The 14,567-nt window shown below is 34.8% G+C and overlaps 1 long non-coding RNA gene across 1 annotated transcript; it reads left to right on the top strand.

The window, feature by feature from the left end:
- The first annotated feature begins 3,888 nt into the window (after nt 1–3,888).
- LOC149943388 (uncharacterized) lies at nt 3,889–12,482 on the top strand. Its single transcript, XR_016481003.1, has 3 exons — nt 3,889–3,922; nt 10,117–10,230; nt 12,452–12,482. It is a non-coding gene; the product is annotated as an uncharacterized LOC149943388 (long non-coding RNA).
- The last annotated feature ends 2,085 nt before the right edge of the window (nt 12,483–14,567 follow it).

Genomic DNA, 14,567 nt, shown 5'->3' with positions numbered 1-14,567 from the left:
ATAGCACTATTAATAACTCCTATGATTAACTAAACTAATCGTAATGTTTTAATTTTAATAACTTGAATTTTGTTTGCTCCCTAAATATTATTCCCACTGTAAAATTTCATGATATTAAATATCATAGAAAGAGCTAGGTAATAAACATTGCCCAATTTAAAATACTGAAAATATGATTCCCTAATAATAATTGTTACGCGTGTGATTACAATTATGATAACAAAATTGAATACTTCAGTAACAAACTTAATTATGGAAGATAACCTAACGATTGCGGGTATTACAATGATTAATGCGCGTCCTTATGGAGATAATTCACCGAGTACAAGGCGAAGAGTGATAAAAACGATTACGGATTGATAAGAGTTAATAAAGAACAATTAAATGAGGCTTATACCGGCTTATATTTTCGTCGGTTTGTGCTAAGCCATCATAGATTTAAGTATTTCCGTGATGTCATTTCCCTATTTTGAATTAACTAAAACGCCGCGACGCGATGGCGTGCCTGAACAGAAAATTTAACTTTAGGCCTAACGGGGGAAGTCGACGCTGACACCGTCCGTCGTGTCGTTTCTGACCTAGTTAACAGCAACTTTCAGTGCGTATTGAAAAGGGCGGCAAATGAGGGAACGGCGCAGGGACCGCCCCGAGAGGCAGGTACTTTGGCTACGCCACTGTGTCAACCCCCTTTCCCCACCGTGTCTTGACTCATGATAACTAGCCTCAACCTCTAGTTTCTTCCTTGAAACACATTGGATTTCATAGCGCCACCTGGGGAAATAAAAGCAAGTAAAACACTCAATGATTACAAAGCGATACGAACAATAGAATTTTAACAAAAAGAGACTAATTGAATAAAGAGCCGCATTATTTTTTGGAAAACTCTGGAGGGATTCGACGTCGTCATGACGATACCGAAAAAAATATCGCATCCTTTTCCAACCTATTTGTATGAAAAATCAAAAGATTCTGCGCCCCTTTAAATAAAATAACACTGTCGTGACCGGGTAAAAACGTACGAACTCCCGGGATAAATTAAGGTGACTCAGTGAGTGTTAATTTAATTCTCTGAATTCGGCCGAATATTCGACAATAGAAAACAATGCTCTAAAAATTGGCAAAACAAGCGACCATTTCTAGAGCGTGTTATCAAAAGGTGAAATAGGCCTATGGATGCCACGTTTTGAGAAACCTCCCATTTACGAATAAAGAGGTTAAAAAGTATTTGAATTTGATCTTCAAACACGATTGACGTACGCACTCTTTACAGGTGTAAGTTCGTAAAGATTAGTTTACTTGAAATTTCGCTAGGACTCCACGTGTTCGACCAGCAAAATTTTAAAGAGTCGCGTTGACGCTATCAAAACATTTATTTTCGAAACATAAAACCAAAGCGATATTAAAATCGCAAGGAATCGGTTTAACCATTGGGCCTAGCTAATTATTATTATTATTTGGTTACATGTTAGGTTGATAAACCAATTTTGCGCCAAAAATATATAACTTTTATGTTCGTCTAATTTCTGTTAGAAATACTGTAAATAACGGAATTTTTTTCCTAAATTTAAGCCAACTACATTATATACTTAGTAAGTGAAATAGTCAAGATTTAAAGTCCAAGCTAAGTTCACGCGAAAAGGCAGAAAACGACAATATAAAGCATTTTGAATAGATTCAAACCGTTTTCAAGCCATAAAAACTTGATGAAATTAACGGTAAAAGTGATTGTAGGGAGCTGTTGGCTCACGTGGCTTGCCAGCACCCTCCTGCGCACTGTAAACCGGCCACCAGAAATAATAGCTTTAAAAGTCGCTTGATGACTTAGGGCTAGGAGGGTGCCTTGGGTATTAGCCTAGCTGATTATTAAAAAAAATTGTCAACGTAGCTAAAATTATTTAAAAAATCTAAAACAAACTTCAGACACGGTAAAATTATAGTTTCGAAACCCGTCAAAACGGTTGTCTTGCGAACCTTCTTCAAATCACGTACCAGATTGAAATCGTTTTTCAGCGATTTGAAACAATATCGACCCGGTTCGAAACGGATTGAAATCGCTGGTACGACTGGTACGTGTGAACGTAGCTTTAAAATCGAAACGCCAAGCAGACAAGCTCCTTCCGGAATCAGTTTCTAACTGTTTCGGCGATTTTTGAAACAATATTTTTTCCGATGTTTGTTTTGGATTGCCGATGTGCTCTCGTTTACCACAGGAGCAGACCATATTGATGGATACAAAATTCCATCGGTTTCGGAATTCCATAGTATATTTCATTTTTAGTTTTTGAAAAAGTTTAAACTGTTTACTTTAGTGTGGATTTCATAAATTTTAATAAAACAGGTATATAAACATAAATTATTTACTCTAGAATAATGACTCTAGCTATCGCTAGGTGGTATTTTAGTGCTGACCATGGCTGAATGCTACAAACTTTCGCACAAAGGAATTTAAATAGCGATGGGGCGATAATGATATGGCATCGGTTTGATCACCGATAACGCGGTCAATATATCGTCTGTGTCTAAATAACATATTTTTTCAAAGTTTTTCCAATATTGCAGTCATATTTAGGCACATTTTTTTTCTAAACTAAAGATAGATGACGCTATTATAAGTTCAATTTTGCGATAACTATCGTCGTAGTCTACATGATACCAGTTCGAAAATTATGTTCACTAATGTAAAAAAAATGCTTATCTTATTTTACTTATGGTTAAACGTATATAATTCGACTCGGCGTCTACCAAGGCTTAACTTTTATTTTCGTTTAATTTATGTTTGAAATAATGTAAATATTGGATACCATTTATATGGAGTCCATTTGCTTTTTTATGGAGGGGGTGGGAAAGAACGTAGTCTTCGAGAAGAACGGGGTTTGGGTGCAACGCTCAAAATCGTTTCGACATATAATTTTTCTCTAACTATTAACAAATATATCCTTCGATGTCTTTTAATGATACTCTTAAGCCAAATCGCTTTTTTACAGATCGCTCAAACTGTGTTTAACTTTCTACTTTATTTAAAGGTCGTTCAACTTTAGTGTTGTTATCCGTGAAAGTTACTTTGATGGATCACCCAGAAATAATGTAGTTTTATTTATGTCGTATAAAAAGCAATTGGAAATGACATCTCACAGGAGGCGCTCACAACTGGGGCTTCTTCATCTAGTATAACATATAAAAGTTACATTACTCTTCTTCTTATTCCCTTGTTGTAATGGAGATTAAACTTCATTGCGTATAATGTTCGCATATAGCATGTATAACCAGTCGTTCACAATTTAGTTTCCCATAAGTGTGTCAGTTCCCTTTCTTCAGCTAATTATATTTTTACTACGAACCATTTCGAGAATGACCAAGTCATTAGGAATAATTCATGCTTCCAGGGAGTCGAGCTTTGGTGTATTTTGGGAACGTGATTTTGGAGTGTTTAAAAAGCATGTACTTCTTTTAAGGGTTATCCACGTAACGTCTATAAAGATACATTCAAGTATTTAAGATTTTACTATTTGTACTGGTTTTGGTATATAGCCGGCTCCTCAACAAGGTGAACCGTGAATTTTTTTTTATAGGTTTGTGAGTTTTTATCTCACTAGCATCGCTTATCTTCATGGATGATGTAAATTCTACGTCGCAGCACACTTTATTTATTTTGACTATTACACTTACGGATAGTAATAACAGGCTTATGGTACTACGATAAACGAGAATACGGGGATTTAAATGTAATAATGCGTTGTATCCGACCTAAATTCTAGATTTATTTCCGGTACGATTTGTCATACTTACATTCAGCTTGACAATTAAATAAAGAGAACGAACTCCATTTAAGCCAGTAATTCTCAACATTATATACAGAGGGACTCCGGGCACCAAAGAAAACAGAATCATACCAACATTAAGCAAGACATTTACTAGAAAATTGGTAAGTAAAACTGAAGCTTCTTAACGAAGCAACGGTTTCCGAATTCTTTAAGTCATCTTATTTTTGTTTCATTTATCGGCGTCTATGAAATCGCCAATCGTTGGCTAGACCTGGCTTTATTTACTTAAGATTTAGCTTTGGTTAGATTACGTTAAAAGGAATATTATGTCAGTTTCATTATACAGGTATTTTTTTTCTAATTCCACAATTCACACTCCAGAGTATAACGATACGATTGTTCCCCAAGTTTACGCAGTGAGTTGTCTTTGAAATAATCATTCACCAACTTTTATGATAATAGTAGTTCATTGTAGAGGACATTCACAGAGTATACAAACCTATTGGAACCTGTTTCGCGAAAATCACCCGTCGCCGCGCTGATTTTTCTTAACATTTCGGCAGCGTTGAATTTTTTAGGCGGCGGTGACGTGTTAAGGCAAAGATTTAACCTCTCTTTTGAAAATTTGGAAAACATTTCTTAAATGTTTTAGAAAGAAAAAAATTTACCTAGAAAATCTCGCTAAATATTCGTCGGCGTGGTCAAAACTAATCGGCTGAAAAGTAAATGACTAGGCGGCGCGAGATAAAATCTCAGCAACGGCGGCGTTGGATCAGCTATATTAAATGTATTTAATTCCATATTTTGTAGGTAAATCATAGAATTGTTAGATGTTAAAAAACCATTTTGAAAATTTAACAAACTGATATTTATTTTTCTCGTATTTCAAATTTTGTATTATTTCAGACATTTTATCTATTTCTTTAATTTGAAATTTTAAATTAGTAGCATTTAAGAAATAGTATTATGCTTGTTTAGTTAGCTGTTCATTACGTTGATACGTTCGCTTACGGTTTCAACCAGGGTTGGCAAAAAAACCGGCTTTTTTAAATTTAAAAAACAATTATATGGTTAAATCCGGTGTAACCGGTGGTTTAAAAAAATCCTCAAATTACTTTTATCTAGCCCTCAGTAATTCTAAAATGCCCAAATTGTCCGATTTAAAAATTACGTTTTTGCGCGTGACTGTACCTTTACATTGTGAGGTATAGGAGACTTATTTACCCGCTTTTATACCCTAACATAGCGGCGTATTTTTATGCGCAAAATCAATTTAGGATCCCATAATTGCTTATAACTCGCTCTCATTACTTATAACCACAATTGAAGGTTAAGTTATAGTTTTTAAATATTTCTAATTCATTTTTCAATATTTTTTATTTAAAAAAGTGGTTATATTTATATATATATATTCCGCGTTAAATAATTTACCTGTCCCATGATGGGATTGCAATCCAGCAGGGTTTTCAATCCAGCTAAATTTTTTCTGGACCGACATCAATCCAGCTGGATCCCACGCGGATCCAGCAATTTATATATTTTTAAGACCGAAAAATGCGCTAGATCCAGCTGGATTGCTGGATGAGGGATCCAGCAATTGCAATCCCTAGTCTCATCCAATATTTCTTACTGATGGAGTTTTGGCTTTCTTCTAATCCTATGTTTAATAATTCAACTCATCACAGGAACTTTTGAGCTATACATTATACTCCTAACACTTAAATAACCTTTGCTTCTATCTCACATATCATGCTGGATGTCAACTGTGGATGACTTTTTGGTTTCTCTCGTACTAATGGCGCTAGATTATTCTTCAACTGTATTATACACACGTTGCTCGTGGGATCTATTATGCCTCTTCCAAAAACATAACTACATAAATAACCATAGTTGTAATTCTTCTATTATTGATAGCAACAGACTTCTTGGGCTACGCACTCTCACGAGTACACATGTCATTTTGGTCAACAGTAATTACAAATTTGTTTTCAGCTATCCCTTACTTTGGTTAAAACCTAGATATTTGAATTTCGGGGGGATTTTCAATTGAAAACGAATAACTTAAACGATTTTTCACTTAACATTTTATACTCCCTTTAATTTTAATTGCCTTAATTTTTATCCACATAGTATTTTTACAGCAAAAATGCTCTAATTACCCGATAGCCCTTAAAAGAAAGTTATACAAAATCCCTTTTCACCTTTACTTTTTAATTATGGATAGTTAAGGATATACAATTACTTGATCAATTGTTCTCCTAGTTATACTTATCGGCACACATATTTTAAATTATCTAGAAATCTTTAATCAAGCCAACACTTTAGTGACACCACCGCATTTTCAAGTAAAGCAATTTGCCTTGAAAGTAAAACATAGGTACAAGCCTAATGATTTATTAAACTTAAAATTTTAAAACCTCTCAGCTTAAAATTTTTATCTTATTAACCTTCTTATTACAACATATTTCCTGGCCTTAACCCTATTTAAATTATATATTGAACTCAATCCATCTGTCTAAGTAATTTGAACCCTCACTAAATCATTAAACTACAAACACCCAAACTAAGGGTAAATAGTATTTCAAGCTAATATCATAAATTAATCATAATTGTAACGAGGAAAAGAACTTTGCACCCATATAAAGAAAAATATAACTTTAAATAAAAAACGAAATAAAGCAAAAAATCTATCTTAAAAAAAGTTACAATTTAATAAACTTATAAAAAAAATATTACCTTACTCGGCAATTAAAATTAATGCAAAACCCCCTGCGCCGTATTAAACCCAGAAACTAACTTAGATTCACTTTCAAACGCATTAAAAATGCAATTTTATCAGCTTATATAAGGGGATTATTTCCAAAGAGTCTTTCAGAAAAGTCGTTTTTAAAGTGTCCATGGTAATTACTTTATCTTTTATACTGAAACCCGCATCAATAATCCAATTTAATAAATGTGGCGCATCGGTGAAAACCTATGTGAGATTTTGGGTCTGCGGGGCTAGTAAACCAAGTAAACCCATATTCCCCCATGTCATTTACGCAAGCTTCTACTGTAAATCGAGCTTTATGTCATTCTATTATGACAATATAAGAGTTATTTCCAGTTTGAGAATACACCACATGTCATGACAAGTTGAAGTTGCTTGTGGGAGCCTAAACCTGATCCAGTTTCACGTGATCATTTAATTTAATACATCTTAAAGTACCTGAAATTAGATTTAGAGGCATATCGTCAAAAGTATTCTCTGTGTGGTAATGGGATATGGCAATTTTTTATAAAGTAGTTATACGCTCTTTTACTTAAATATCTTACAGTTAATGCATTTGCAATATTTCATTTCTTCCATTAACTTTCTTCTTCCTAATAGTGATTTTACCTGACGGTGGTAATTTTCATTTCGCCATGTGCCAAAATATTTGCATGCAGTTGATTGAAACTAATTCGATTTAAGCCGAAGGGCAGATCACTTGGTTACAGGGTGTTCTAATAATCATGATTTAAAACTTAATGATGATTTAATAAATTTCAATCTTTGTACAACCAAAGCTAGAGATTTAAATTTAATCTAATCTTATCATGATTTAATCACACGAAGGTGCCCTAATAATCATAGGAGTAAGCTACCCCTCGATTTTAGCTTAATATTATCTTACTTAACCGATTAAGATCTTTTTAACCTTTCTGTTTAAAATTTTATCTGCAGTTAAATTTAATTCTTAACTTCTAATTCTATTTCTTTTTTCCATAAGTTTAAATCCATTGCTTAGCCTAGTGTCGCATCTCCTCACCTTTTTTTTAACTCTTCCTATTTTGTTCGGCCCTTATTAATGACCATAGTTGACTCTTTGTTCAAGGCTATCTTAAAGCTCGATGGAGAGCGCCCTTACATATTTTAGCGGGAAAGAACCTTTACAGGCCCTTTAAGCATTCTAGAAATAAAAAATAAATTAAAATTTTTTGACAACCATAGGGGTTGCATTTGAAACATTTATCACAGATTTATTTGAAGGTTATTTCAACGGAAATTGGGCTATGGCCTTATAAAAGTATTAATCAAAGGATGTTTTTGAAAATCTTTGGCTGTGAATGTACCTAAAGAGTCATGGGTTAAAGTTGGCCCTAAAGAAACTTTGGTTAAAATCTCCGGTGAAGTTTTTGGGGTTAAATCTGGCACTGAGTAAGCTGGGGTGAAGAGTCAGGGGTTGAATGCTGTGAAAGTACTAAACTTGGAAACCCCGAAGAATCCTTAGAAAAATTTACCGATGAAGATTCATAATAAATTTTAGTTCTTGATGACGTTTTTACTATCGAAATGGAATTACTGGTTTCTACATGGTTATTTGGAACTGTCTTTTTACTCAAGATATTTCGTGAAGCTATATCAGGTGACATATTTCTGCCCATTAAGGGCGAACACTGGGTTCAATTTTAAAAAGATAATATTATTATTATTTATTCCGAAATGTCAATGAGTTTGTTTTAACTTGACACATGACTTGTAGCCTTTGATATCGACATACTTGAAGATTTATGGGTGCTTGAAATATTTAATTTGGCAGCTTCTATTTCGTGCAAGTTTAATGATGGAACTGGGTTCTTCATTAAAAAATTTGGGATTGATTTTAAGCATCTCAGATTTAAAATCTATTTCAACGTCCTATTTACTACAATGCATTGAGTACACCCTACTGCAATTAAAATTCCCAATTCTATTATTTTTACATTTGTTAACTAGTCATTTATAATACTTTTGTCATTGGGGAATCAGTGGTACGTTATTAAATTTTTAGTCTTATTTAAATAATTGGCACATCCGTTAACGGCACATTTAATGTCAGGCATTTTATTTCGCTTAAACAGGCGCAATCTAAATAATTAAATCTATAATTAATATACTGTTAAAAACTAAATATGATCATTTCAAGTTCAATTAATTAGATGTTTTAATCTATAATCAAATTACTATCATAGTGTTTCATACTCTTATCGTTTAATGCCTAAATGACCGAGATGATCACCTTCTGCGTTTTAATTACAATGTAATATTTGGAAAGTTATCTTATTTTAAATAAACCACCCGATATTTCATTTCATTTTGAATTGTATTTTAACAGAAAGGAACAAATATTCCTTCAATTAGAAAAAGAGCCAGTTACTGTATAAAAATTAATAAATTCCCATAAAATCGAAAAATTTAAAATTCCAAAAAGTGCCAGCCCTGGTGATGAAGAGATTGACCATTCTCACAAGATTAATGTTAAAATATGAAAAAAAAATATTTATGGTACTAAATGCACTGCACCTTTTATAAATCAAATCATAACGGGTAAAATTTAAACTTTACGCGGCTTTTCGCGTACAGGCCCTATACCCAAGGAAAAATCTGTTACATTTCTTTCTCTGGGCTAAAAAGAGACAGGTTTTAACTAACGTATTTAGCGACGGAAAACTTACACTGCCGTTAATTCCGCTGTCAAGTGACCGGTGCTAGAAATATCTAGTAAAGAAATCCCACCCGCTGCTAAAAGGCTTTAGCCCCAGAGTGACATATCCCTTTTTGAATAGGCGAAACTTTGAAGGAAATTTGGTCTTAACCTACTTGTTAAAATGGGAAAACAAAATCATGTGACTACCATTTAACAGCCAACTTCGATTCGGTAACTCGTGTTCATAGTTGGCCGTGCGGTGCTAAAGAAAAAAATATTCCTTCCAGATACTGCAGACAGCTAATTATCTTACGCCTTTCTATTACAAAATGTTTTAAATAATAATACTAATAAATAGATAATATAGATAAACCGCCATTGGGCCAACAAAATGAATAATAGTTCGTATTTATTCAGATAGATGGCACTGCAATTATCTACCAAGTCACGTGACTACCATCTTTTCAGCCCCCCTGGACTTTATAGTTTCGCCTATTCAGCGGAAAAAATTCGGATGAGCTCTGAAGACGTCTCGTTTAAAATGAACCGCGATGACTTGTTGTCTGACTTCCAGTGCACGTTTCTTTTGGCGAATAAATCGATGTCTTACCCCTTTTTTCTCCTTCTCGGGTCTTTATATTTTCTCGTTTGAAGATGGGCTTTATGCGCCAACCTAATTGTAAGCGTAGCTTTTCTAGGACCCTTGGATATCATTTGTCCTACGCCGCAATATGTCCTATTCCTGCCTCTGGAAACACTGCCATGTTTTTTTCAGTTACGAAACATTTGACTGCCAGCCCTGTGGCTCTACAGCGAGATTGGTTAACGTTTGCAACGCTGATATGTTTCCATTAGCCAGTTGGCTTCTTTTTTCTCGGTTATTTGGAATAGTTTACTAAATCTGTTTGCTTTAAAATAATTTTCAGATTTCCAGCTAAAAATAAGGATGTGTTCCAAAATCAACTTTTGCGCAATCGCGATCGTCTGTCTACTATGCGTTGGTGAAGGGGAACAAGTGAAAAAAAAGGCCATCGGTGAAAGTAAGGTCGATTTTTTTCTTTTCAGCAGTTAATTTTCCAATACGAATTTGCGAGCGCAAGGAGTATAGCTGTGGTGTTATCGAGGGGCTACCCACTGTCTGATGGCCTATACACAAATTACGTGTACTCAACACTGATAAAGGTACAGCCTACAACAATACGCGTAATCTCATTAGTATACAGTCAAAGATACGGGCTTGTATACTGATTACGCGGAGTGACTAGCCTCTCGGGTGTCACGCTTTGAACTAGCTTGTGCTATTGTCAAATTTGTAAAAAAAATTATAATTTGGGTATCGTAATTGCTTTGTGTTAAAATGGAGGAAACACAAATAGTAAATTTCAAATATTCGTAATCGCTGTTGGCTTGCATTTCAACAAAACCTTTTTTGAAAATTCGCTTTTAAAAAACACCTATAAAAATTATGCCAGAAATAAAGCGTGTAAACAGTGTAAAATTATTTTAGAAATTACAATATTTATGAACTTTTCATAGCTTCTGTTTCGTCCGTCATAACCCATTAATACGCGTTAGTGCGATCCTTTAAAATTGCTTACGCTACTAGCAGCCACAGGTTAAAATCGTATGCTAAAGCCAACAAAAGAGGGCGAAGTGATAGCTTTCGGTCGCGAATACGTTTAGAACACGGATCTAAGAAACAACTCTAGGCGCTAATGGCGCGAACGACCTAGAGGTCAGGTGCCGTCTGCTTAGAGGAAGTAAAGTATTTGGTTGCATACCCATTCTGTTTCCCGTACCTGAAGATGTCATGCTAGGCACGACGAAACTAGTCGGACTTTCATTGTAAATATCATAAATATTTTATTAAATATGCAAATATAACGAAGTCGTTTTTAATTTCATTAATCATACTTTTATTAATAATTGAAAGGTGCATAATATGATATTCATTCGTCCAATCGCCAATCTACCGGATTTATCATGATAGGGTAGGGTTCAATTGGAAACTTTAATTTTTCAAATTCGAGTTCAATTCCAGATTGGTTAAGTGATTTTTTATCCGGCGAGATTGGTTATATATTTTGGTATGACATAAATTCTACGTCATTCGACGCAATATACTAAAGGCTAGTTCCCACTTGGCGAATTTTCGAGACGAATAAAATTTTCGCACAACGAAAAAAGACGCGTTTTTTCGGTCGCTGGGGAAGCAGTTGTCACTTTAGCGCGAAAATTTAAAAACGCTGAAAAGAATTCGTGCGGGTTATGTTTTAGGTCTAACATAAAACATCAGTTCAAAATGAACCAAATGGATGTTCCTGTAGTTAATTTCAATAAATAAACGATACTATCCGTGAGATAATTACCTTTACTTCAGTATCTTGGTCAAGTTGGCTGAGCTGCTTTTCATAAGACCTAGGCTTAATAAGTGATGGACGGGAGCGGAATAGATCGAGGGAACGCGTTTTCTGATTGGCTGAAGCTTTTTATCGCCAAGGTGTGGACGTCAAAAAATAGAACATTCGCTAGATACCGCGGAGACGCGACTTTAGCGGCGGATTTGAAAAAAATCGCAAATTGTTTTCGCGAGCGTCAATTGTTTTTTTTCGCTAAGTGGGAACTAGGCTTTAGTAAATTGCATTACCCAGTGACTCGGTAGGAGTTATTTGGGAGATATTAAAATAAGTGAAAGTTATACCACATCTAAGTACACGGAAATCCGGTCATGTAGTTCCCAGAAATTAATTCGACTAACTGACATACTTATAAAATATATTTGTAGACTTATGTCATCAATAATGTATTTATTTCTACTTCTGGAGAATGAATATTTTAATACGTTATTTAGCACTTCTCTTTATCCCCGGCTTGCTCGAATAGTAAGCTCCTCCCTAATAAACACAAATCAGCTCTGCTCGGTATCTCATTGGTTCTTTAAAACCGACGTAATAATAATTTTAATAACAAAAATAATAATTATAATAATAAAAATCAGCTAGGCTAATACCCAAGGCACCACCTTAGGCCCAAGTCAACTAGCGACTTACAATGCGTAGGAGGGTGGTGGCAAGACGTTCATGCCACGCGAGCCAACAGCTCCCTACACTTAATAAATGTTAACCTCGACAAGTTTTTATAACACTGACGTTTTTAAATCCCCTCTTTCGATCATGATGCTCGTGTTCACATAGTTATTATCCCGATATAGAAATTAAAAACATTCGGATATAATATTTATCTGTTTGATGTGTTTGATAGTATGTACCAAACCAGAGCGAGATTTATGCGATCCGTCGAATTGTACAGTACACCGAGCGAATTGCAAGAGGGATCAAGGAGGAACTAGAGTGTTTTCTTGTAAATGTTTTTGCAACGAAACAAAAGACTGCGCCACCACGTGCCCATCAGAACAGAAACCCAAATGCGTCCTCAAAGACCGTAAAGGCTATTGTTATTGCCAATGAATCGTCAATTTATATCCAATATATTCGTAAAATTATATAAGCACTCCAGATTTTTAACATTTCATATTAATCGATCAACAGCACTTATCGAAAGTGCACCGGAATTGTGAATTACTTGCTAAGGTCTACTCGAAATGAGCCAACATTTGGACAACACATTTGTAAATGATAATAGCCACTTAAGACGCAAAAGTGTGTCATCCATACTTTTCCGCCTCCTGAAAATCCTTCTGAAAACTAATCTCACCACAGAAGCACACTTTTGGGTCTTATGTCGCTTTTGTTAGTAAAAGAGGTAAAAATAACGAGTAATTATCTTAATTATTTTTGTCTTGTTATTCTTTCCTTTTGTATAATTGCACGTTTAAATAAACTATGTTATCGTTTTTTTCTAGTCTTATTTCGAAGTTATTGGTAGAAAGCATAGTTTTGAGAATCACATTTATTTACAGATTTTGTTTCGCCTCTAAATATGGTCATGGCCATTTTATACAAACCACGACAATCATGGTAGTTTCTAGGTAGGCACATGAATTTATTCTATACACTTCACGAAATCAGCCTTCCGTTTGGGCTGGACATAATGTGCCAGTCAGAGGCATACTCACTATTGCGTAACTTGAAATAAACCCCATCTCTTCAATTGGCCCCGAGAAAGTAGAGACGAGTCGGGCCTCCGATTGAATCGGGTTTTTTATGCCCGACCCGGCCCAAAACCGCTTCGGGTCGGTTCAGCTAAATTTAATTTCAGAAAATTTCGGGTTGCGCCGGGTCGGGTCAGGTTTTTTTATTTTAAAATTAAATGGATCGGGTCGGACCGGGCCAATTTTCAAAAGGGAAGGGCTTTTAAAACAAGGCCTGACCCAACCCAACCCTAACCTGCAACTGCGAAATGCTTAGGGCGTCTGAAATGTTTCGGTCCTTTGTACCGTTCGGCTGTTGTACGAAGAGGGATAGAGGTAGAGCTCGGAATTCGTATAACTTTTGTCTATTGGATAAAGTCTATTTAATTTGAATATATTATATCCATTTGGATAAAATAGACGTTTCTTATCCGTGAATAAATATATTCGAAATTTGAAACGTAGCGTATAACTTTATCCGTTTAAATAAACACCCCTTTTATTTATTAATATTTCTGATAAATGATTGATTATCGCATTTGCGAATAAACAAAGTCCATTTATTGACAGATAGAAATCGATAAAACATTAACGAATATTAGATATCAACCAGCCTGTTTATAAATAAATTGTTCATTAAACAAATTATCTGATAAATAAAGTAGACTTATTTTTTCAGATAAAGAACTAAATAGTATAATTTATACGTTTCTAAAATGATATTTTTTATTCTGATATAAATTGTAGATTTGTTAGAAGTGGGGTTTTATTTGCATATTATATCTTTACTCGTTATCCGAATGGCTAACGTGGGTAGTCATAGCTTTTTTGAGAAAACGTAAGTAGCCGGTAACATAGTAGTCATGGGAGACGGTGAAGGCAGTTCGCGCAAAGAGAAACGGTTTGTGCCCCGAAGTGACGTCTGGAGACATTACACAGTTTTACATAGACAGTCTGATGATGTGGCCCAGTGTCGTTACTGTGAGGAGTAAGTAAATCGTACACCGTTAGCCTGATTTTGAGATATTATTTTAACCTTTTTTTATAACTAAGCACGTCATATTCACAAGGGCAAAACTCGGCTATCAGTACCGGAAACCTCAAATATCATATTGAAAAAAAAGCATCCTCAGTATCTCGACACTCCTACATTATCTACAGTAAGTTGTTTATTTGAATCATTGTAACGCGAGAAAGGTACACAGGCACAAGTGGATGATAAGTTCAGTGGACCTTTTTACGGCCCTTTTTTGGTGACCAGTCATTCCGACGTCCACCTTTAAATTT

The sequence above is a fragment of the Leiobunum rupestre genome, chromosome 5, assembly GCF_980474605.1.
Source record: "Leiobunum rupestre chromosome 5, qqLeiRupe1.1.hap1, whole genome shotgun sequence".
NCBI classification, from domain to species: domain Eukaryota; kingdom Metazoa; phylum Arthropoda; class Arachnida; order Opiliones; family Sclerosomatidae; genus Leiobunum; species Leiobunum rupestre.
Note: the sequence above shows the minus strand (reverse complement) of the source record. Positions and strands in the feature narration are given on the sequence as shown.